A 26,233-nucleotide genomic window follows, 5' to 3' on the forward strand; every position below is an offset into this window, starting at 1 on the left:
GTTAGGGTAGGTTTTAATAGTCACAGTGGGCACAACATCACCTATACACTTCCTGATAAACTCAGTCACCGTTTCAGTGTATTCGTCTAAATTATTTTCGGAAGCTACCCGGAACATATCCCAGACCGCGTGATCAAAACAATCTTGAAGCGTGGATTCTGATTGGTTAGACCAGCGTTGAATAGTCCTTAGCACGGGTACTGCCTGTTTGAGTTTCTGCCTGTAGGAAGGGAGGAGCAAAATGGAGTCGTGGTCAGATTTGCTGAAAGGAAGGCGGGGGAAGGCCTTATAACCATCCCGGAAGTTTGAATAGCAATGGTCGAGGATTTTAGCAGCGCGAGTAAAACAGTCGATATGTTTGAGGACTTCGGCAGCCTAGTCCTCAAATTTGCTTTGTTAAAATCCCCAGCAACAGTAAATGCAGCCTCAGGATATGTGGTTTCCAGTGTGCATAAGGTCCAGTGAAGTTCTTTGAGGGCCGTCGTGGTATCGGCTTGAGGGGGGATATACACGGCCGTGACTATAACCGAAGAAAATTTTCTTGGGAGATAATACGGTCGGCATTTGATTGTGAGATATTCTAGGTCGGGTGAACAGAAGGACTCGAGTTCCTGTATGTTACTACAATTACACCATGAGTCGTTAATCATGAAACACACACCTCCGCCCTTCTGCTTCACGGAGAGATATTTATTCCTGTCTGCGCGATGAACTGAGAACCCATCTGGCTGGACCGATTTTGACAGAATATCCCAAGAGAGCCATGTTTCCATGAAACAGAGTATGTTACAGGCCTTGATGTCTCTCTGGAAAGAAATCCTTGCCCGTAGTTCATCGACTTTGTTAACCAAAGTGTTACGGATACAGGTATCCTGTGTTTTTGTGTGTTTCTCTCCTTCTGCCCTAATCACAGGTGTCCTGTATGTTCCTGATTGGTGGTCGTTGAGGTGTCTGCTGATTGGACCAATCAGTGAACATTCCTGTGAATAGCACCACCTGTTACTCGTTTGTTCAATCACACAGCCCATTGTATAAAAACCAGTCTTGTGTTTGTTGAGAAAGAGAGACTTTTTCCATATGTGAGTATGGACACTGTTGTGTCCTGTGTGTTGTGTACTCACTAAGTTGTTGGTTACCCTGTTGGTAACTTTATTAGAAACTATTTCTTTACCTGAGTGTGGATACTGTTGTGTCCTGTGTGGTGTGTACTTATTTAATTGCTGATTACCCTGTTTGGTAGCTTTGTGTGTTTCTGGGAAAAGGGGAGTTTAAGCTAGTTGCCCTTGGGCGTACATTACCCGTAGGAAGAAATCTGTCTATAAACACCAGTTAGACCTGAGCGGACCACCCACTGTATTTTTGTATGGTAGCAGTAGCCTAGCGGTTCTTGAGGCAGGCAAGATCAGTTTAGGGGGTTTTACACTATTGTTTCATTTCTTGGGTCCTGCTCAGCCCTTTTTCCCAAACCCTTACCGTGTGTTCAGAAATAAACACTTCGTGTTTGACGGTAGTTCATGGTTGTTGTGTCATTTTTGGTTCTCACTGTTCCCTGCCACACTTATAATTTACATGAATTTATGTTACGGGTCTCATGTCCATCCACCCTAGATGTTTAGAGCCACGGGGTTCGTAACATAAAGATTGAACATTAGCGAGTAGGATACTTGGAAGAGGTGGGTGGTGTGCGCGCCTCCTAAGTCGAACCAGCAGGCCGCTCCGAGTGCCTCTCCTCCGCCGGCGATGTTTTGGGTCAGCCGCTGGAATCAGTTCAGTTGCCCTGGGGAGAGGAAACAAAGGATCTGCTTTGGGAAAGTCGTATTCCTGGTCGTAATGCTGGTGAGTTACCGCCGCTCTGATGTCCAATAGTTTTTCCCGGCTGTATGTAATGATACAAAACACTTTCTGAGCTAATAATGTAAAAAATAATACATAAAAAAACAAAATACTGCAAAGTTTCCTAAGAGCTAGTCGCGAGACCGCCATCTTCGTCGGCGCCAAGAGTCATTACCCCTGATTAGAATGTGTATATATGTGCCCTCTGTTCCCCATTGTCCTTGTCGATAATTGTCCCATGTCTGTTGGTCTCGTGAGTACCCTGTATTGTGCTCTTGTTATTACGGGTCTCGCCCCATGTATTGTTTAGATGTATACACCTCGCTCTTTTGTTTGGATTACATCCCTGTGTAATATACACTACCATTCAAAAGCTTGGGGTCACTTAGAAATGTTCTTGTTTTTGAAAGAAAAGCAATTTGTTTGTCCATTAAATAACATCAAATTGATCAGAAATACATTGTAGACATTGTTAATTTTGTAAATGGCTATTGTAGCTGGAAACGGCTGATTTTTTTATGGAATATCTACATAGGCGTACAGAGGCCCACTATCAGCAACCATCAGTCCTGTGTTCCAATGGCACGTTGTGTTTACTAATCCAAGTTTATCATTTTAAAAGGCTAATTGATCATTAGAAAACCTTTTTGCAATTATGTTAACAGGTCCTCAAGTGGCAGCTACATTAAATAGTACCCGCAAAACACCAGTCTCAACGTCAACAGTGAAGAGGTGACTCAGGGATGCTGACCTTCTAGGCAGTTGCAAAGAAAAAGCCAGATCTCAGACTTAATCTTTAATTTTTATTGGCCAGTCTTTGATATGGCTTTTTCTTTGCAATTCTGCCTAGAAGGTCAGCATCCCGGAGTCGCTTCTTCACTGTTGATGTTGAGACTGGTGTTTTGCGGATACTATTTAATGAAGCTGCCAGTTGAGGACCTGTGAGGCACCTGTTTCTCAAACTAGACATTCTAATATATTTGTCTTCTTGCTAAGTTGTGCACCGGGGCCTCCCACTCCTCTTTCTATTCTGGTTAGAGACAGTTTGCGCTGTTCTGTGAAGGGAGTAGTACACAGCTTTATACGAGATCTTCAGTTTCTTGGCAATTTCTCGCATGGAATAGCCTTCATTTCTCCGAACAAGAATAGACTGACGAGTTTCAGAAGAAAGTGATTTGCTTCTGGCCATTTTGAGCCTGTAATCGAACCCACAATTGCTGATGCTCCAGATACTCAACTAGTCTCAAGAAGGCCAGTTTTATTGCTTCTTTAATCAGCACAACAGTTTTCAGCTGTGCTAACATAATTGCAAAAGGGTTGATGATCAATTAGCCTTTTAAAATGATAAACTTGGATTAGCAAACACAACGTGCCATTGGAACACAGGACTGATGGTTGCTGATAATGGGCCTCTGTACGCCTATGTAGATATTCCATTAAAAATCAGCTGTTTCCAGCTTTAATATAATATATATATAATATGCCATTTAGCAGACGCTTTTATCCAAAGCGACTTACAGTCATGCGTGCATAAAAATTTTTTTTGTGTATGGGTGGTCCCGGGGATCGAACCCACTACCTTGGCGTTACAAGCGCCGTGCTCTACCAGCTGAGCTACAGAGGACCACAATAATAATAGCCATTTACAACATTAACAATGTCTACACTGTATTTCTGATCAATTTGATGTTATTTTAATGGACATTAAAATATATTTTCTTTCAAAAACAAGGACATTTCTAAGTGACCCCAAACTTTTGAACGGTAGTGTATATATACGTGTTTGTTTTGGCCTTCGTCCCCATTGTTGTTCATGACGTACCTTGTGTTGGGTGGAGAAAATAAAACCCCTATTACGTATTCCTCCACCTGTCTTCAAATCCTTATACGAGTTAGCGACCATCGTAGAGACAGTCCCAGCATCACGAGGACTGTCTCTCCAGACTCGGCAGCGCCATGGATAGCGTGCTGGCAACCATCCTGCTGTTGGAGGGGAAAGTGCAGTCCCTCCAGTAATAACACAAGATAGATATTGGTCTCCACTAGGCTACGACCTAGTGTATACTAAGGTTACAAATTAACAAAAAATTTAGTTCAACTGTGGCCTGGCGTCGGTTCGATTCTAGCCCATGCCCTTCTGGCATGAATAACTAAATCCCCTGATTGACTTGATGTAGTTACACATTTCAAATATGGACAGTCCAGGGTCATTTTATCCCCGATCTTGATAAGAAATTACCATACCCACTTTTGGATAAAATAAATAGGAAATGAATAAAATAATAACAGTCAGTATGCTACACCAACATTAGTTGCCATTCATAAAAAGTGTCAGGTAAATTGCCACAGTAGATTTGCTGTGGTAAATGATTAAATACTTTTGATTGTGCTGAATGCTTGTCAAATAGATCAATCACCCTTAGTCTGTTCCATGTCCAAGATGGCGTAGCAGTGCGGTCGTGTACTCTTGTGTGTCCTTGTAAATAGCCTTTTTTTCCTTTTTTTTGGGTCTTTTGTTGTATATATTCCCCTATCACACTTTTCATCCTTCTACTAAATATATTTTCCTGCAACCCACCTCACTCAATGTGGAACGGATTCTATTATTTACTTACCTTTTATCTAGAATCTCCAGTTGAAACTAGCTAGCCAGCTAACTGGCTACTTGCTATTAGCCACCGTTAGCGGTTTTTCACCCAGAACATCGGATATTCTGCTGGAATAACTGAATCACTGGACCTTAACACTGGATCGCAACCAGCTAGCCGCAACCGAATGGATGTTGCTGTTGGCTAATCACCACTGCCCCCGAAGCAAGCACCAGTTAGCCTTGAGCTAGCCTCAAGCCAGGCCCATATCCCGGCTATCTACCTCTCTGTCTACCGGACGGGAGCAGCCAGCTAACTAGCTACTTGCTATTAGCCACCGTTAGCGTGTTTTTTTCACCATTGTCCGTGGCCTGCACTACCTACCAGCCAGCTCTAGCCTGGACTATTATCGGCGAGTCTGCACAGCGCGTTATCGACCCAGAACATATCAGATTTTCTGCCGGAATCACTGAATCACTGGACCTTTAACACCAGATCATCGCAACTAGCTAGCTGCAACCGAATGGATGTTGTGGTTGGCTAATCAGCCTTGAGCTAGCCTCGAGTCAGGCCCATCTCCCGGCTATCTACCTCTCTGTCAACCGGACGGGACCTCCTAGTGTCGACATGGAGATCCCCGCCGATCCATCACGACTGGTCTGCCGACGTAATCATCTGTGGTTTCAACAGGCTTCCCGTTGCGACGACCACGAAGATCCATCTGCTAGCCCCAGCCCACTAGCACACGCAATTCAACAGCCGTGCTTCCTGATCGCCTGTGCTGTAGCACGAACCTCTCAAACTGACTCAAATAGCTCCTTTGTTCCACACCCCATACACGCGGAGACCGGCTCAATCGGTGCCTCCAGTGATGCTATCTCTTTCATTGTTACCCAATGCTTAGGTTTACCTCCACTGTACTCATATCCTTCCATATCCTTGTCTGTACATAATGCCCTGAATCTATTCTACAATGCCTGGAGAACTGCCCCCTTTATTCTCTGTACCCAACGCACTAAAAGACCAGTTCTTAAAACCTTTAGCCGTATCCTTATTCTAGTCCTCCTCTGTTCCTCTGGTGATGTAGAGGTTAACCCAGGCCCTGCAGCCCCCAGTATCACTCCCACTCCCCAGGCGCTATCATTTGTTGAATTCTGTAACAGTAAAAGCCTTGGCTTTTTGCATGTTAACATCAGAAGACTCCTTCCTAAGTTTGAGTTATTCACTGCATTAGCACACTCCGCCAACCCTGATGTACTAGCAGTGTCTGAATCCTGGCTTAGGAAGACAACCAAAAATTCAGAAATGTCCATCCCCAACTACAACATTTTCCGTCTAGATAGAACTGCCAAAGGGGGTGGAGTTGCAATCTACTGTAGAGAGAGCCTGCAGAGCTCTATCATACTATCCAGGTCTGTGCCCAAACAGTTTGAGCTCCTACCAGAAATAAGTCTCTCACAGACACCCCTCAGCCCCCAGCTGTGCCCTGGACAACATATGTGAATTGATTGACCCCCATCTATCCTCAGAGTTTGTACTGCTTGGTGACCTAAACTGGGATATGCTTAACACCCCAGCCATTCTACAATCCAAACTAGATGCCCTCAATCTCACACAAATTATCAAGGAACCTACAAGGTACAACCCTAAATCCGTAAACATGGGCACCCTCATAGATATCATCCTGACTAACTTACCCTCTAAATACACCTCTGTTGTCTTCAACCAGGATCTCAGTGATCACTGCCTTATTGCCTGCGTCCGTAACGGGTCCGCGGTCAAACGACCGCCCCTCATCACTGTCAAACGCTCCCTAAAACACTTTAGCGAGCTGCCTTCCTAATTGACCTGGCCCAGGTATCCTGGATGGATATCGATCTCATTCCGTCAGTAGAGGATGCCTGGTTGTTCTTTAAAAGTGTAAAACTCTCAATCTTAAATAAGAATGCCCCATTCAAAAAATGCAGAACTAAGAACAGATATAGCCCCTGGTTCTCCTCAGACATGACTGCCCTTGACCAGCACAAAAACATCCTGTGGCGTACTGCATTAGCATCGAATAGCCCCCACGATATGCAACTTTTCAGGGAAGTTAGGAACCAATATACACAAGCAGTTAGGAAAGCAAAGGCTAGCTTTTTCAAACAGAAATGTGCATCCTGTAGCAATAACTCCAAAAGGTTTTGGGACACTGTAAAGTGCATGGAGAATAAGAGCACCTCCTCACAGCTGCCCACTGCACTGAGGCTAGGAAACACTATCACCACCGATAAATCTACAATAATCGAGAATTTCAACAAGCATTTTGCTACGGCTGGCCATGCGTTCCACCTGGCTACCACTACCCCGGCCATCAGCTCTGCACCCTCCGCTGCAACTTACCCATGCCCCACCCGCTTCTCTTTCCACAAATTCAGACATCTGATGTTCTGAAAGAGCTGCAAAATCTGGACCCCTACAAATCATCTGGGCTAGACAATCTGGACCCTTTCTTTCTAAAATTAGCAGCCGAAATTGTCGCAACCCCTATTTCTAGCCTGTTCAAGCTCTCTTTTGTAACATCTGAGATCCCCAGAGATTGGAAAGCTGCCGCGGTCATCCCCCTCTTCAAAGGGGGTGACACTCTAGATCCAAACTGTTACAGACCTATATCCATCCTGACCTGCCTTTCAAAAGTTTTTGAAAGCCAAGTTAACAAACAGATCACCGACCATTTCGAATCCCACCGTACCTTCTCCGCTACGCAATCCGGTTTCCGAGCTGGTCATTGGTGCACCTCAGCCACGCTCAAGGTCGATATTATAACCGCGATCGATAATAGACAGTACTGTGCAGCCGTCTTCATCGACCTGGCCAAGGCTTTCGACTCTGTCAACCACTGCATTCTTATTGGCAGACTAAATAGCCTTGGTTTCTCAAATGACTGCCTCGCCTGGTTCACCAACTACTTCTCAGATAGAGTTCAATGTGTCAAATTGGAGGGCCTGTTGTCTGGACCTATGGCAGTCTCTATGGGGGTGCCACAGGGTTCAATTCTCGGGCCGACTCTTTTCTCTGTGTATATCAATGGTGTCGCTCTTGCTGCTGGTGACTCTCAGATTCACCTCTATGCAGACGACACCATTTTGTGCGACATCATAGAGTATGTGGACAACTACAAATACCTAGGTGTCTGGTTAGACTGTAAACTATCCTTCCAGACTCACATTAAGCATTTCCAATCCAAAGTTAAATCTAGAATCGGCTTCCTATTTCGCAACAAAGCCTCCTTCACTCATGCTGCCAAACATGCCCTCGTTAAACTGACTATCCTACCGATCCTTGACTTCGACGATGTCATTTACAAAATAGCCTCCAACACTCTACACAGCAAATTGAATGTAGTCTATCACAGTGCCATCCGTTTTGTCACCAAAGCCCCATATACTACCCACCACTGTGAGCTGTACGGTCTTGTTGGCTGGTCCTCACTACATATTCGTCGCCAAACCACTGCCTCCAGGTCATCTATAAATCACTGCTAGGCAAATCCCTGCCTTATCTTAGCTCATTGGTCACCATAGCAACACCCACCCGTAGTATGTGCTCCAGCAGGTATATCTCACTGGTCATCCCCAAAGCCAACACCTCCTTTGGCCGCCATTCCTTCCAGTTCTCTGCTGCTAATGACTGGAACGAACTGCAAAAATCTCTGAAGCTGGAGACTCTTATCTCCCTCACCAACTTTAGGCGTCAGTTGTCAGAGCAGCTTACCGATCATTGCACCTGTACACAGCCCATCTGAAATTAGTCCACCCAACTACCTCATCCCTATATTGTTATTTATTTTGCTAATTTGCACCCCAGTATCTCTATTTGCACATCATCTTTTGCACAACTATCATTCCAGTGTTAAATCGAAATTGTAACTATTTTGCATTATAGCCTATTTATTGCCTTACCTCCATGATTTACTACATTCGCCCACACTGTATATATATTTTCTGTTGTATTTTTGACTTTATGTTTTGTTTACCCCATATGTAACTCTGTGTTGTTGTTTTTATCGCACTGCTTTGCTTTATCTTGGCCAGCTCGCAGTTGTAAATGAGAACTTGTTCTCAACTGGCTTACCTGGTTAAATAAAGGTTAAATAAAAAAATAAAAATAAAAAAACTGGTGCTTCCTGCTTTAGTTTTTGCTCATAAGCAGGAATCAGGAGGATAGAGGTATGGTTAGATTTGCCAAATGGTAGGCGAGGGAGAGCTTTGTACGCGTCTCTGTGTGTGGAGTAAAGGTGGTCTAGAGTTTTTTTCCCTTTGGTTGCACATTTAACATGCTGGTAGAAATTAGGTAGAACGGATTTAAGTTTCCCTGCATTAAAGTCCCCGGCCACTAGGAGCGCTGCCTCCGTATTAACATTTTCCGGTTTACTTATGGCCTTACACTGCTCATTGAGTGCAATCTTAGTGCCTGAATCGGTTTGTGGTGGTAAATAGACAGTTACGAAAAATATAGACAAACTCTCTTGGTACAGTGGGGAAAAAAAGTATTTAGTCAGCCACCAATTGTGCAAGTTCTCCCACTTAAAAAGATGAGAGAGGCCTGTAATTTTCATCATAGGTACACGTCAACTATGACAGACAAATTGAGAAAAAAAATGCAGAAAATCACATTGTAGGATTTTTAATGAATTTATTTGCAAATTATGGTGGAAAATAAGTATTTGGTCACCTACAAACAAGCAAGATTTCTGGCTCTCACAGACCTGTAACTTCTTCTTTAAGAGGCTCCTCTGTCCTCCACTCGTTACCTGTATTAATGGCACCTGTTTGAACTTGTTATCAGTATAAAAGACACCTGTCCACAACCTCAAACAGTCACACTCCAAACTCCACTATGGCCAAGACCAAAGAGCTGTCAAAGGACACCAGAAACAAAATTGTAGACCTGCACCAGGCTGGGAAGACTGCATCTGCAATAGGTAAGCAGCTTGGTTTGAAGAAATCAACTGTGGGAGCAATTATTAGGAAATGGAAGACATACAAGACCACTGATAATCTCCCTCAATCTGGGGCTCCACGCACGATCTCACCCTGTGGGGTCAAAATGATCACAAGAATGGTGAGCAAAAATCCCAGAACCACACGGGGAGACCTAGTGAATGACCTGCAGAGAGCTGGGACCAAAGTAACAAAGCCTACCATCAGTAACACACTACGCCGCCAGGGACTCAAATCCTGCAGTGCAAGACGTGTCTCCCTGCTTAAGCCAGTACATGTCCAGGCCCGTCTGAAGTTTGCTAGAGTGCATTTGGATGATCCAGAAGAAGATTGGGAGAATGTCATATGGTCAGATGAAACCAAAAACGTTTTGGTAAAAACTCAACTCGTCGTGTTTGGAGTACAAAGAATGCTGAGTTGCATCCAAAGAACACCATACCTACTGTGAAGCATGGGGGTGGAAACATCATGCTTTGGGGCTGTTTTTCTGCAAAGGGACCAGGACGACTGATCCGTGTAAAGGAAAGAATGAATGGGGCCATGTATCGTGAGATTTTGAGTGAAAACCTCCTTCCATCAGCAAGGGCATTGAAGATGAAACGTGGCTGGGTCTTTCAGCATGACAATGATCCCAAACACACCGCCCGTGCAACGAAGGAGTGGCTTCGTAAGAAGCATTTCAAGGTCCTGGAGTGGCCTAGCCAGTCTCCAGATCTCAACCCCATAGAACATCTTTTGAGGGAGTTGAAAGTCAGTGTTGCCCAGCGACAGCCCCAAAACATCACTGCTCTAGAGGAGATCTGCATGGAGGAATGGGCCAAAATACCAGCAACAGTGTGTGAAAACCTTGTGAAGACTTACAGAAAACGTTTAACCTGTGTCATTGCCAACAAAGGGTATATAACAAAGTATTGAGAAACTTTTGTTATTGACCAAATACTTATTTTCCACCATAATTTGCTAATAAATTCATTAAAAATCCTACAATGTGATTTTCTGGATTTCTTTCCCTCATTTTGTCTGTCATAGTTGACATGTACCTATGATGAAAATTACAGGCCTCTCATCTTTTTAAGTGGGAGAACTTGCACAATTGGTGGCTGACTAAATACTTTTTTCCCCCACTGTATATAGTGTGGTCTACAGCTTATCATGAGACACTGTACCTCAGGCGAGCAAAACCTCGAGACTTCCTTAGTATTAGATTTTATGCACCAGCTGTTGTTTACAAATATACACAGACCGCCACCCCTTGTCTTACCGGAGTCAGCCGTTCTATCCTGCCGATGTAGCGTATATCCCGCCAGCTGTATGTTATCCATGTCGTCGTTCAGCCACGACTCAGTGACACATAAGATATTACCATTTTTTATGTCCCGTTGGTAGGATAACCGTAATCTTAGGTTGTCTAATTTATTTTCAAATGATTGAACATTGGCTAATAGGATTGATGGATGAGGCAGTTTACTCGCTCGCCATCGGATCCTTACAAGGCACCCCGACCTACGTCCACGATATCTCTGTCTCTTTCTCATGCGAATGACAGGGATTTGGGCCTTGTCGGGTGTCTGTAGGATATCCTTCGCGTCCGACTCGTTGAAGAAAAAATCTTTGTCTAATACGAGGTGGGTAATCGCTGTCCTGATATCCAGAAGCTATTTTTGGTCATAAAAGACGGTGGCAGAAACATTATGTACAGTATAAATTACAAATAATGCGAAAAAACACACATACTAGTACAATTGGTTAGAGGGCTGTAAAACGGCAGCCATCTTCTTCGGTGCCAATAATATGCATCTGTAACCAACAGATACATATCTGTATTCCCAGTCATGTGAAATCCATAGATTAGGGCCTAATGAATTTATTTCAATTGAATGAAGAACCTTATATGAACTGTAACTCAGTAAAATCTTTGAAATTGTTGCATGTTTCGTTTATATTTTTGTTCCTTGTAACTTATTTAGCTATCTAAAAAAAATCATAGGTTTATGATATTATGCAAGTAAGTTTACCTGTCGTGTCCACAACGATGGAGCAGCAGACCAAGCAAAATGCGAGAGGAGGACCCTATACCGTAGGATAAGTATTCTTGTCGGTGTCATCTTCATTCGTTAAAAGTTAGAGGAGATCGATGCTGTTATTCCTGATATTTCCAATTTGGGATAGTTGTTCACTGAATTGCTAGCACTAGTTGCTCACGCTGCTACAGTGGCAACAATGTGGCTACAAACATCTCACGCTCGGTGGAATGTAAATGCGTTATCACGAGACGCTGCCTTCAAATCATAAATGGCAGTAACCTACTGGAAAAGTGCTACCTACTAAATATCGGCAACATTTCAAGCTAGCTGTGGAGTGCGCTTACAGTACTTTTTCAACTCCGTTACACTCATATGATTATGCACAAACTCATTATCCTAATGTAATTACCAAGTAGCAATAACATCACATTAAGAAGTTAATTTATCATCCAATCAGTCAGCGTGCTGATAGCTTGATGTACAATATCGTTTCAAAAGAACCCCAAAACAGTAATATGTTTGGAATCCGTCACATCTAAATAAATAATGCTCAACCAAACCATCTCTTGCTCATGCCCCTACCCTATCATCACATCATGTTATTGTATGCGAATGTTAGTAGTTATAACATTGAGAAGGACATGAAGCCATGTCTGAGTCAGTCATCTATGCAGAGGTCACATTGGCTGCAATCTCCTCATGTATGCTTGTAGGTTTAGAAGAATAAGTGTGATGTGAACAAAGACATTCTGCTCTTTTAGTGGACACCTGCTCTTTTAGTGGATGAGAAGTGCAGTGGTGGAAAAAGTACTCAGTTGTCATACTTGAGTAAAAGTAAAGATACCTTACTAGAAAATTACTCAAGTAAAAGTGAAAGTCACCAAGTAAAATACTACTTGAGTGAAAGTCAAATGTACTTAAGTACAGTGGTGGAAAAAGTACTCAATCATCATACTTGAGTAAAAGTAAAAAGTAAAAGTAGATGTTATACATCAAATTCCTTATATTAAGCAGTGGTGGAAAAAGTACCCAAAAGCCATACTTGAGTAAAAATAAAGATAGAGTGCCTTGCAAAAGTATTCATCCCTCTTAGCGTTTTTTTCTATTTTGTGGCATTACAACCTGTAATTTTAATGGATTTTTATTTGGATTTCATGTAATGGACATACACAAAATAGTCCAAATTGGTGAAGTGAAATTAAAAAAAGAACTTAACGGAAAAGTGGTGCGTGCATATGTATTCACCCCCTTTGCTATGAAGCCCCTAAATAGGATCTGTTGCAACCAATTACCTTCAGAAGTCACATAATTAGTTAAATAAAGTCCACCTGTGTGCAATCTAAGTGTCACATGATATGTCACATGATCTCAGTATATACAGTGGGGAGAACAAGTATTTGATACACTGCCGATTTTGCAGGTTTACCTACTTACAAAGCATGTAGAGGTCTGTAATTTTTATCATAGGTACACTTCAACTGTGAGAGACAAAAATCCAGAAAATCACATTGTATGATTTTTAAGTAAATAATTTGCATTTTATTGCATTTAATATTTGGTACAGAAACCTTTGTTTGCAATTACAGAGATCATACGTTTCCTGTAGGTCTTGACCAGGTTTGCACACACTGCAGCAGGGATTTTGGCCCACTCCTCCATACAGACCTTCTCCAGATCCGTTTTCGGGGCTGTCACTGGGCAATACGGACTTTCAGCTCCCTCCAAAGATTCTCTATTGGGTTCAGGTCTGGAGACTGGCTAGGCCACTCCAGGACCTTGAGATGCCTCTTACAGAGCCACTCCTTAGTTGCCCTTGCTGTGTGTTTCGGGTCATTGTCATGCTGGAAGACCCAGCCACGACCCATCTTCAATGCTCTTACTGAGGGAAGGAGGTTCTCACCCAAGATTTGACGGTACATGGACCCGTCCATCGTCCCTTTGATGCGGTGCAGTCGTCCTGTCCCCTTTGCAGAAAAGCATCCCCAAAGAATGATGTTTCCACCTCCATGCTTCACGGTTGGGATGGTGTTCTTGGGGTTGTACTCATCCTTCTTCTTCCTCCAAACAAGGCGAGTGGAGTTTAGACCAAAAAGCTATATTTTTGTCTCATCAGACCACATGACCTTCTCCCATTCCTCCTCTGGATCATCCAGATGGTAATTGGCAAACTTCAGACGGGCCTGGACATGTGCTGGCTTGAGCAGAGGGACCTTGCGTGCGCTGCAGGATTTTAATCCATGACGGCGTAGTGTGTTACTAATGATTTTCTTTGAGACTGTGGTCCCAGCTCTCTTCAGGTCATTGACCAGGTCCTGCTGTGTAGTTCTGGGCTGATCCCTCACCTTCCTCATGATCATTGATGCCCGACGAGATGAGATCTTGCATGGAGCCCCAGACCGAGGGTGATTGACCGTCATCTTGAACTTCTTCCATTTTCTAATAATTGCGCCAACAGTTGTTGCCTTCTCACCAAGCCCTTCTCACCAAGCCCATCCCAGCCTTGTACAGGTCTACAATTTTATCCCTGATGTCCTTACACAGCTCTCTGGTCTTGGCCATTGTGGAGAGGTTGGAGTCTGTTTGATTGAGTGTGTAGACAGGTGTCTTTTATACAGGTAACGAGTTCAAACAGGTGCAGTTAATACAGGTAATGAGTGGAGAATAGGAGGGCTTCTTAAAGAAAAACTAACAGGTCTGTGAGAGCCGGAATTCTTAATGGTTGGTAGGTGATCAAATACTCATGTCATGCAATAAAATGCAAATTAATTACTTAAAAATCATACAATGTGATTTTCTGGATTTTTGTTTTAGATTCCGTCTCTCACAGTTGAAGTGTACCTATCATAAAAATTACAGACCTCTACATGCTTTGTAAGTAGGAAAACCTGCAAAATCGTCAGTGTATCAAATACTTGTTCTCCCCACTGTATACACCCGTTCTGAAAGGCCCCAGAGTCTGCAACACCACTAAGCAAGGGGCACCACCAAGCAAGCGGCACCATGAAGACCAAGGAGATCTCCAAACAGGTCAGGGACAAAGTTGTGGAGAAGTACAGATCAGGGTTGGGTTATAAAAAAATATCTGAAACTTTGAACATCCCACGGAGCACCATTTAAATCCATTATTAAAAAAATATTTAAAAATGGAAAGAATATGGCACCACAACAAACCTGCCAAGAGAGGGCCGACCACCAAAACTCACAGACCAGGCAAGGAGGGCGTTAATCAGAGAATTAACAAAGAGACCAAAGATAACCCTGAAGTATGAAAAAACAATGTATGCACTCACTAACTGTAAATCACTCTGGATAAGAGTGTCTGCTAAATGACCATAATGTAATAATGTAAGGAGCTGCAAAGCTCCACAGCGGAAATTGGAGTCTCTGTCCATAGGACCACTTTCAGCTGTACACTCCACAGAGCTGGGCTTTACGGAAGAGTGGCCAGAAAAAAGCCATTGCTTAAAGAAAAAATAAGCGAACACGTTTGGTGTTCACCAAAAGGCATATGGGAGACTCCCCAAACATATGGAAGAAGGTACTCTGGTCAGATGAGACTAAAATTGAGCTTTTTGCCCATCAAGGAAAACACTATGTCTGTCGCAAACCCAACACCTCTCATCACCTCGAGAACACCACCCCCACAGTGAAGCATGGTGGTGGCAGCATCATGCTGTGGGGATGTTTTTCATCGGCAGGGACTGGGAAACTGGTCAGAATTGGAAATTCTTGAGGGAAACCTGTTTCAGTCTTCCAGAGATTTGAGACTGAACGGAGGTTCACCTTCCAGCAGGACAATGACCCTAAGCATACTGCTAAAGCAACACTCGAGTGGTTTAAGGGGAAACATTTAAATGTCTTGGAATGGCCTATCAAAGCCCAGACCTCAATCTAATTGAGAATCTCTGGTATGACTTAAAGATTGCTGTACACCAGGTTTCGGCGTTCGTCGTCACCGGAATACTAGCTACCGATCTATTTTCTATGTTCTACCTGTTGTCTGATTGTTACACACCTGTTTTCCATTATGTGATTACTCCTTCCCTATTTAACCCGGTGGCTCCCATTGTGTTTTGTGCGTGTTTGTTTTTCGTTTCATGTGTCGTTGGTGAGCGGGTTTGTTCCTCCCTGTGTGGAGGTATTTTTTATTGATTTCTTTACTTATTCAGTAAAGTATGTTTCATGAAGTTCTGTGTCCTGCGCCTGACTTCGATCCACCGCATTACACTGACACTCGTGACAGAAATGTAAGCAGCAAAACAGCCAGACCTTTCATTTGGTTTGAGCTTTTCTGAAAGGTAACAGTCTTACGGATACAAGAAGAGCTCAGATTAAAAAAAGAATGTGGATTCTCAAATAGGAAACACTTATAATATAGCCAGTAAACGTAAGCACTTCTAATCACAGTCACTTTGCTTTAGAAAAATAAAAGAATATGATGAGCTCATCAAAAGTACATGTACAGAACTGCACATAACCTCACTGTAGGAATATGAGGACATCACCACTGATAGATGTCAATGGGGCTGATGTGGATGCGGTGTCGGATTCAGGCGCAGGACACAGAAGCTCAGTCAAACAGACTTTACTAGTCAAATATACAATACAAAAATAAACAGGCCTCAAACACTGGAGGCGAGCGATTACGCAAGCAGTGCGTAAAACACTAACTAAATGAGCACAACACTCTGACATCAACGGACAGGCGGACAACAACACACAAACTCACATACACAAAGCAGGAAACTTATAGGACACATAATTAGACACAAACGGACACAGGTGCAACAGACAGACCAAACCAAACAAACATCGAAACATCCAACGGTGGTAGCTAGTACTCCGGGGACGACGAACGCCGAAGCCTGCCCGAGCAAGGAGGAGGAGCAGCCTCGGCAGAATCCGTGACAGTACCCCCCCTTGACGCGCGGCTCCAGCCGTGCACCGACCCCGACCTCGGGGACGACCAGGAGGACGCGGAGCAGGGCGCGTGGGATGACCACGGTGGAACTCAGTCAGGAGGGATGGATCTAGGATATCCCTCCTAGGCACCCAGCACCGTTCCTCCGGGCCGTACCCCTCCCACTCCACGAGATACTGGAGACCCCCCATCTGACGTCTCGAATCCAAGATGGTCCGGACCGTGTACGCCGGAGCTCCCTCGATGTCCAGTGGGGGCGGGGGGGTCTCTCCTATCTCACCTTCCTGGAGTGGACCAGCTACCACCGGCCTGAGAAGAGACACATGGAACGAGGGGTTAATATTCTTATAATCAATAGGCAGTTGTAACCTGTAACACACCTCGTTCAATCTCCTCAGGACTTTAAAAGGCCCCACAAACCGCCGACCCAGCTTCCGGCAGGGCAGGCGGAGGGGCAGGTTTCGAGTCGAGAGCCAGACTCGATCTCCCGGTGCGTACACCGGGCCCTCACTGCGGTAAAGGTCGGCGCTCGCCTTCTGTCGACGGATGGCCCGCTGCAGATGGACGTGTGCAGCGTTCCACGTCTCCTCCGAGCGCCGAACCCACTCATCCACCGCAGGAGCCTCGATCTGGCTCTGGTGCCATGGTGCCAGAACCGGCTGATACCCTAACACACACTGGAAAGGGGTTAGATTGGTGGAGGAGTGGCGGAGAGAGTTCTGTGCCATCTCTGCCCAGGGGATATACCTTGACCACTCCTCCGGCCGGCCCTGGCAATAGGACCTCAGAAACCTACCCACATCCTGGTTAACTCGTTCTACCTGCCCATTGCTCTCTGGGTGGTAACCCGAGGTAAGGCTCACCGAGACCCCCAAGCGTTCCATGAACGCCCTCCAGACTCTGGAGGTGAACTGGGGACCTCGGTCAGACACTATATCCTCGGGAACCCCGTAGTGCCGGAAGACATGGGTAAATAGTGCCTCAGCGGTCTGTAGGGCAGTAGGGAGACCCGGCATTGGGAGGAGACGACAGGCCTTAGAAAACCGATCCACGACGACCAAAATGGTGGTTTTCCCCTGGGAGGGGGGAAGGTCGGTCACAAAGTCCACCGAGAGGTGAGACCATGGTCGTTGTGGAACGGGCAGGGGATGTAACTTCCCCCTGGGCAGGTGTCTAGGCGCCTTACACTGGGCGCACACCGAGCAGGAGGAGACATAAACCCTCACATCCCTAGCAAACGTTGGCCACCAGTATTTCACGCTAAGGCAGTGCACTGTCCGGCCAATACCTGGATGTCCAGAGGAGGGTGACGTATGAGCCCAATAAATAAGCCGATCACGAACCTCGAGCGGAACGTACGTCCGCCCCACAGGACACTCTCGGGGAGTAGGGTCGGTACATAACGCCCGCTCGATCTCCGCATCGACCTCGCACACCACCGGAGCCACCAGACAAGACTCCGGCAGTATGGGAGTGGGCTCAATGGACCTCTCCTCTGTGTCATACCGCCGGGACAGGGCGTCTGCCTTACCGTTCTGGGACCCTGGGATGTACGTTATTTTAAAAATGAACCGGGTTAGAAACATATTCCACCTAGCCTGACGAGGGTTTAATCTCCTAGCTGCCCGGATGTACTCCAGGTTACGGTGGTCAGTCAGAATGAGGAAAGGGTGTTGAGCCCCCTCAAGCCAATGCCTCCACACCTTTAGGGCCTGAACCACGGCTAACAGCTCCCTGTCCCCTACGTCATAATTTCGCTCCGCCGGGCTGAGCTTCCTAGAATAGAACGCACAGGGGCGGAGTTTAGGTGGCGTGCCGGACCGTTGCGACAGTACTGCCCCAATACCGGCCTCTGACGCGTCCACCTCTACTTGGAATGGTAAAGCTGGGTCCGGATGCGCCAGCACCGGAGCCGAAGTGAACAGGTTCTTCAGTTAAACAAATGCCCTGTCCGCTTCAGCTGACCACTGCAAACGCACCGGACCCCCCTTCAGCAGGGACGTAATGGGAGCTGCCACCTGTCCAAAGCCCTGGATAAACCTCCGGTAGTAATTAGCAAACTCCAACCACTGTTAAAGAGGTGTGTTGTTCTGTCAATGGGGCTGATGTGGATGCGGTGTCGGAGTCAGGCGCAGGACACAGAAGCTCAGTCAAACAGACTTTACTAGTCAAATATACAATACAAAAATAAACTGGCCTCAAACACTGGAGGCGAGCGATTACGCAAGCAGTGCGTAAAACACTAACTAAATGAGCACAACACTCTGACATCAACGGACAGGCGGACAACAACACACAAACTCACATACACAAAGCAGGAAACTTATAGGACACATAATTAGACACAAAAGGACACAGGTGCAACAGACAGACCAAACCAAACAAACATCGAAACATCCAACGGTGGTAGCTAGTACTCCGGGGACGACGAACGCCGAAGCCTGCCCGAGCAAGGAGGAGGAGCAGCCTCGGCAGAATCCGTGACAATAGAACTGTATTAGAAATCAGTGTGTCAGGTCATGCCTTTGTAACAAGGACACCTATAACTTGTGAATTTTAAACATAAATTAACAAAACGCATAAGGCATCCGTGTCCTTGGGCTTGCTAGCGTTAAGCTGTCATTACTTGAAGTTGAAGAATTTAAGGTTAATCTTCAGTAAAAGCTGGTTTTCGAAGTTTCTGGAATCCAGCCTTGCTCTCCTGGGGCTGAAAACAAGTCCTACAATGCTGAACAGCCTTTCACATGCAGCTGATGCAGGTAAGGGTGTGTTTAGCCTCAGAGACAGCTTACAGACTGCCGGGAAGGACTTGAGCAACTCCATATGATCAGCTGAACAGGCCAGGTATCCGTCCAGTTGTTTGGAGCTTTCTTGTGCTTGAGACGTCTTCATGGCAGAGAAGAAGTCCTCCTCATTTGATGAACTGGTGCCATCACCTAGCTGCAGCAAGGGTTCTTCCAGTTGGTCCTTGATGTAGTCCATTCCTGAAATACAAGGAAGATGACAATAGAAATCATGCCGTTATGAGCCTACATTAATCCATCCCCATCCCCCATCTATATAAACCAAACAACAGGGCTAAGTAGGCTACCCATTGGACTGAACCACAAAGTCAGGATTGTAGTTTAAATGGGTGGTTCTCAAATCTATGAAGTGTCAAAATGTACACTACACACAGTTGTTTATGAATAATAAAATACTGTTAATTAACCACGTTGTCTTACCCATTCTGATGGTGGCGTCATCCTTTGTCCACGTTGTTTTGAATTTGAGGATTGCAGCTGCGATCACCTCAGGGTTGTGAAACATGTAGCTGAAGCGCTTCTTCAGTCCCAATTGTAGCGCATCCACCAGAGACTTACAGTACTTCAGGGACAACTTGATTCGGTCAAGTTTTGTGATCAGCAGGTTGATAGTTGGAAGTAGCCACCCCATCTGGACATTGGTTTCAGTCTGCAGGATGTTGATGGCCTTTGCGACTGGGCTCATGGTGGCAGCATACTCTGTGAGGAAGGCGAGTTGAGCTGGATTGATCCTATGAAAAAAATACAAATAATAATAATACTGTTTCCTAACCCTATACAAAGGGGATCACTAACCATTTAACCTGATTTAACTACAGTAATCAATGGCTGGATGAGTAGCTGACTAAATGGATCAATGATAGTGTATGGCTACAACATGTGAAACAGTTATTAGTCCCCAAGCAAAGGGTCAGGAAACACTGCAACAGATTTAGACAACATTCAAGACCTTAAATTATGACAAAATAAAACATAATCCTTACTTACATTGGAACCTCAAAGTCTGTGCAGAGAACTCTGATGGCCGCGTCTCCTTTGTCTTTGATGATCTTCAGGAGTCTTTCTACAGCCATAAACCAGGAGTTCCACCTTGTAGCATTCGGGTTCAGCTGTTGGAGGTCGCAAGCATCTTCAACCGTTTCGGCTGAAAGTGTGGATCTTCCGCATTTGTTCCAAAGTGCTTGGCACTTGCCATGTGTTGAACGGGACACTTTTTGGTAAGCCTCACTGGATGTTGCTTCCAGGGCATCGACTGTAGATACTAAGTTGAGTAGGTGGCAAGCACAGCGCTGGTGCTTCGGCAGCTGGTACTCAAAACCATCATCTTCATTCAGGATCGTTGCCACATCAACAAACTCCACTTCTTCACTCTCCTCTTGTTCCTCTTCACCATATTCCTGTCCTGGCTGAGCTGCTTCACCACCCACTGCTTCCACTGCCTCGTTGTTTTCATCTTCTCCAAAAACTTGGAACGCTTTCAAGAAGTTAGAGCCGTTGTCTGTTGTTGTTCTCACAATCTTACCCCGGATTTCAAACTCATAATGGATGTCACTTAGGGTGCCTGCCAACACATCAAAGGTGTGCGATCCTCTGAACTGTTTACAGGCCAGGGCTGCAGAGCAACTGTTGAGACTGTCAGGGTCTATCCAGTGGGCTGTAACACCAATGAAGCTCCGTCTTCTTGCAGACCAGCAGTCGGTGGTGGTATCGATGTGGTCAACTCCTCTCATGGCCTCAGTCACCTTCTTCTTCATTTCCGTGGAGGCTTCATCAAACCTGGAGTGCAGTGTGGGCCTTGATAAGATATTTGAGTTAGGCTGCAGATCCTGGACAAACTCCTTGAACGGTTCTTGTTCTACAACAGCGAATGGTTGGAGCCCTTGGACCACATACTTCACCACTGCTTTGTCTACAGATTTTTGAGACACTGTCTTCAGTAATGTGCTCTACTTGATGGTGGAGGGAGTCTTAGGGGCATGTTTTCTCTTCCGTGTGTTTGCCGCCAGTTCTATATACTTCTTAAGATGGTGTACATGCTTTCTCTGAAATGAGAAGAAAAGGAAAAGAGAAAGAGGGTTACTTAGCTACATAACTACCATCACCAAATACTTAAGGTATAGGATCCTAATTTTAAAGCTATAAACAACATTAGTTAAGTGAGAGTTTGTGACCACCATTTAATATTACAATGAGAAAAAACTATGTTAATTGATCTAGCTAGTACAGTAGATTACGTCAATAACTTAAGTCTACAGTAATTAGCTAGGTAAGAACAACTTTATCAACTAACACAAGGAACAAAATGGCTAGCTAACACCCGAAAGCTAACATTAGTTAGCTAGCTAGCTTGACCAGGTGTTTAGAGAAAAGGTATTTGGCTAGACTGTTAGCTGACTAAAATGTGCCCACATTCGGAAACTACTATTTAGCTCGTTTCAGTTTAGTTAGATTGCGTTAGCTAACAAAGCTTCCGAATCTGGGCACATTTTAGCCAGCTAAAGTAGGTAGTTACAAGACCATGGTGCTTTCCTACGGAGCTGTGAGGGGAACGGCACCTCCGTACCTTCAGGCTCTGATCAGTCCCTACACCCAAACGAGGGCATTGCGTTCATCCACCTCTGGCCTGCTGGCCCCCCTACCTCTGAAGCACAGTTCCCGCTCAGCCCAGTCAAAACTGTTCGCTGCTCTGGCACCCCAATGGTGGAACAAGCTCCCTCACGACGCCAGGACAGTGGAGTCACTCACCACCTTCCGGAGACACTTGAAACCCCACCTCTTTAAGGAATACCTGGGATAGGATAAAAGTAATCCTTCTACCCTCCCCCTACCCCACCCCCCCCCAAAAAAATATATATATATATATATTGTAAAGTGGTTGTCCCACTGGCTATCATAAGGTGAATGCACCAATTTGTATGTCGCGTCTGCTAAATGACGAAAATGTCAATGTAAATGAACTAGCTAGTGAACTATTTAGGTAGTGAACTATTTAGGCACACTCCACTGGCTTCCAGTTGAAGCTCGCATCCGTTATGCTTGTTGCATTAGCAAATGTGGGCTAGCTAGGTTAGCTAACATTAGCTAGCATGTTATTCTAGCTAGCAAGCTAACAGTAGGCTTACCTCAATGTGTTTTTATGGGTTCGAAGGCGAGTTCTTGAACATTAGCATTTCCTGAACTTTTGTTAAGCATGACAGACATTTCATATTTTTTCCAACATTATCCGTTTTTTTCTTCCAGCTTCAGACTGATTTGATTTTGTAGCGTGTAACGAAGGTGTCAGGGGAAATGTATCGGAGTAAAAGTATACTTTTTAATTTTTTTATGTGGTGAAGTAAAAGTCGACAAAAATATAAATAGTAAAGTAAAGTACAGATACCCCCAAAAAAACTACTTAAGTACAGTAACAAAGTATTTCTACTTCGTTACTTTAAACAACTGGAGAAGTATTTGTGTGTGTGCGAGAGAGAGAGAGGTTGAGTGTGATAGGTCGTTTACAACGTGTGCGCATGCACGAAGTGAAATTACATCAAATGACACATTTTACCTCTTGTAGGGAGCAAACTCTTTTCAGGGAAATTTCCATGATCCATACATATCACCTTACAAAATCTAATTTAGCTGTAATTTGCTGTTGTCATCATCATTATTATTGAAATACATGTAAATACAGGAACACCATCTGCCTCAGTTAAACCTTTTTCTATGCAAACTCGGAGGATCAGAGGAGTAAACTGAATAGCAGTGTGTGTGTGTGTGCTAATCTCAAGTGTGTGTGTGTGTGTGCTAATCTCACCATAGAAATAGGTTTCATAGTCATCATACTCCTGCTTCATTTATATCACATTAGCATATTCTCAGTGTCAGCAAACGATGCCCCACAACTTCCTTCCATTTTAGTAAATAGGATATTGTGAGATGCATTGTGTGTGTGTGTGTGTGTGTGTGTGTGTGTGTGTGTGTGAGAAAAGCATGGTGGTGTTGTGTGTTCATTCTGTTTGTTTATTACGGTTGATATTTCTATTTGGTAAAAACATTATTACAGCGATTCAGTGCCTCCAAACCTACAAGATGGTACCAAAGTGCTCTACAATTTGCAATGGCGCTCAATAGAGCAGAGTTGGCAACACACCCAGTGCTGAGAAAAAACAAATGTCTCTCATCTTGTGTTGTGTTCAGGATTATGGGGAGTTGGGGAAGTTGGCAGGTTGAACTGGGGTGGAAGGGTGAAATGAGCTCAAAAAGGTTGCTGATGGAGAGCAATTGACTCCAGAGTCTAGATGGATAGACTGAGAGTGCTTCCCAAATGGCAGCCTTTTCCCTATAGTGCACTACTTTTGATCAGAGCCCAAAAGTAGTGCACTATAAAGGGAATAGGGCCCTGGTCAAAACTGGTGCACTATAAAATAAATTGGGTGCCATTTAATGGAGCCTGAGAGATCAGCTTTGAGAGCAAACAGTTGGATTCCCTGCTCTGCAGATTGCAGGATGGGCTTCCTTGTCAGGTATATTTTTCTATAATTTTTCTCTCTAAGATATTTAGTTGTCCTGTCTTTTAACAAATCATAGGTGTTGAAAAAGGGCACGGGAAGATCAAGCACACACACACACGCACACACACAATCACACACACACACACTTTATACACAGACACAATTACTGTACTTGTATATTTAAAGTGTTTTGCAACTGCTAGCTCTTAAAGTTACCTAGCTAACTAAATAACATTAGCTAGCTAGCCACCTATTGGAAGTGACCACATAGCTAACATGCCAGAATGTTATCTAGTTAGCTAGCTAGTAGTAGTTGACAAAGGAAAGAGGACGTCCTACCTGAAATATGTTTAAGAACGAATATCAGGTAAATCTTTGTTTAACAAATCTTCAATTTACAGAACGTACAGTAGCTAGCTTTCAAACACTCAATGTTTGTGTCAAGAAAACTATGGCATTTGTTTCCTTTAAAGGGTGGAGCTGCTGTAGAGATCTTCAGTAAGGACAAGATCGTGTTGCGAAATGGAAACTTTCAAATCAAATCAAATGTTATTTAAATGCCATTAATACAGGTAACGAGTGGAGGACAGAGGAGCCTCTTAAAGAAGAAGTTACAGGTCTGTGAGAGCCAGAAATCTTGCTTGTTTGTAGGTGACCAAATACTTATTTTCCACCATAATTTGCAAATAAATTCATTAAAAATCCTACAATGTGATTTTCTGGAGAAAAAAAATCTCAATTTGTCTGTCATAGTTGACGTGTACCTATGATGAAAATTACAGGCCTCTCTCATCTTTTAAAGTGGGAGAACTTGCACAATTGGTGGCTGACTAAATACTTTTTTTCCCCACTGTAAGTGTTATTAAGTAAACAATAGATAAGTAAAAAAATAAAAGCTGTAAAATAACAGTAAAAATAACAGTAGCGAGGCTATATACAGGGGGTACCGGTACAGAGTCAATGTGCGGGGGCACCGGTTAGTCGAGGTAATTGCGGTAATCAGCTATAAATGAAGTGAGTTGCATATTGGGGAAGACATGTATTGCATGATCTTTCATATTCAATTGTATGTTGGAAAATATAACTCAATTCCCCTGGTATGAATTTGTCAAACACCCTGGATGTTGTGTCTGATATGAATACCCTGAGCATCATAACCTAATGTTTCTGCCTTGCTCTGCTCCAGGTGTTTGACAAAGAGGTTTAAAAAAGATGCCAAAAGATGGTAAAATGACTCGTAGGTGTCAATCATATAGGCCTACCCTGTTTGAATAAGACCTATGGAGGCATATTGTACCTAACTAGGCCTATTCTGAAAACAGGGCACAGATGCTATTACTCATTTACTGTTGGGCTGGTACAAAGATTCTTGGTCCTCCAAGTAAATGTTTTCCCAATGTAAAGAGTTCTCCACAGAGCTTGTATAAGTAGTCTACTGGTATCCTTATATTTTCAATTACATCATGGCCTTGCTTCATACCAGAACAACCACTGTAACCACACACATTGAACACTGAAGCTATCTGCTAGCCTGGTCACATTTACTCCCTCCTCCCAAGATGAGTTGATCCTCTATAACCAGCCACTAATTCCTCAGGAAAACAGAGCGACAGTTTTATTGGTTCCAAAAGACATCCATTACCTTTTAATGCAGACACACACACTCATGCACAAAGAGGCACACATATCCATTCTTATTATGACAGTAAATTAATATTGGATAATGATGTAATCTTTTGTCTAAGGAAACTTCATTAAGTTCTAAAAACCCCACAGTGATGGTGTGTCTGAACTGAAGCAATGTGTTTGATAGGACCTGACAGTTTTAATTAAGGGACTGAAGAGATTTACCTCTATGATACATAACAGCATGTTGTGTGTGTGTGTGTTTGTGAATCACAGCATGAACAATATCTACACAGAACAAAAATATAAACACAACATGCAACAATTTCAACGATTTACAGTTCATATAAGGAAATCAGTCAATTTAAATCAATAAATTAGGCCCTAATCTATGGATTTCACATGACTGGGCAGGGGCGCAGCCATGGGTGGGCCTGGGAGGGCATAGTCCCACCCACTTGGGAACCAGGCCCAGCCAATCAGAATGAGTTTTTCCTCACAAAATGGCTTTATTACAGACAGAAATACTCCTCAGTTTCATCAGCTGTCCAGGTGGCTGGTCTCAGACGATCCCGCATTTGAAGAAGCCGGATGTGGAGGTCCTGGGCTGGCGTGGTTGCACGTGATCTGCGGTTGTGAGGCCGGTTGGACATACTGCCAAATTCTCTAAAATGACGTTGGAGGCGGCTTATGGTAGAGAAATTAACATTCAATTATTTGGCAACAGCTCTGGTGGACATTCCTGCAGTCAGCATGCCAATTGCATGCTCCATAAAAACTTGAGACATCTGTGGCATTGTGTTGTGTGACAAAACTGCACATTTTAGAGTGGCCTTTTATTGTCCCCAGCACAAGGTTTACCTGTGTAATGATCATGCTGTTTAATCAGCCTCTTGATATGCCACACCTGTCAGGTGGATGGATTATCTTGGCAAAAGGAGTAATGCTCACTAACAGGGATG

Source organism: Coregonus lavaretus (genome assembly GCF_964263955.1).
Source record: "Coregonus lavaretus genome assembly, chromosome: 8".
Lineage (NCBI taxonomy): Eukaryota > Metazoa > Chordata > Actinopteri > Salmoniformes > Salmonidae > Coregonus > Coregonus lavaretus.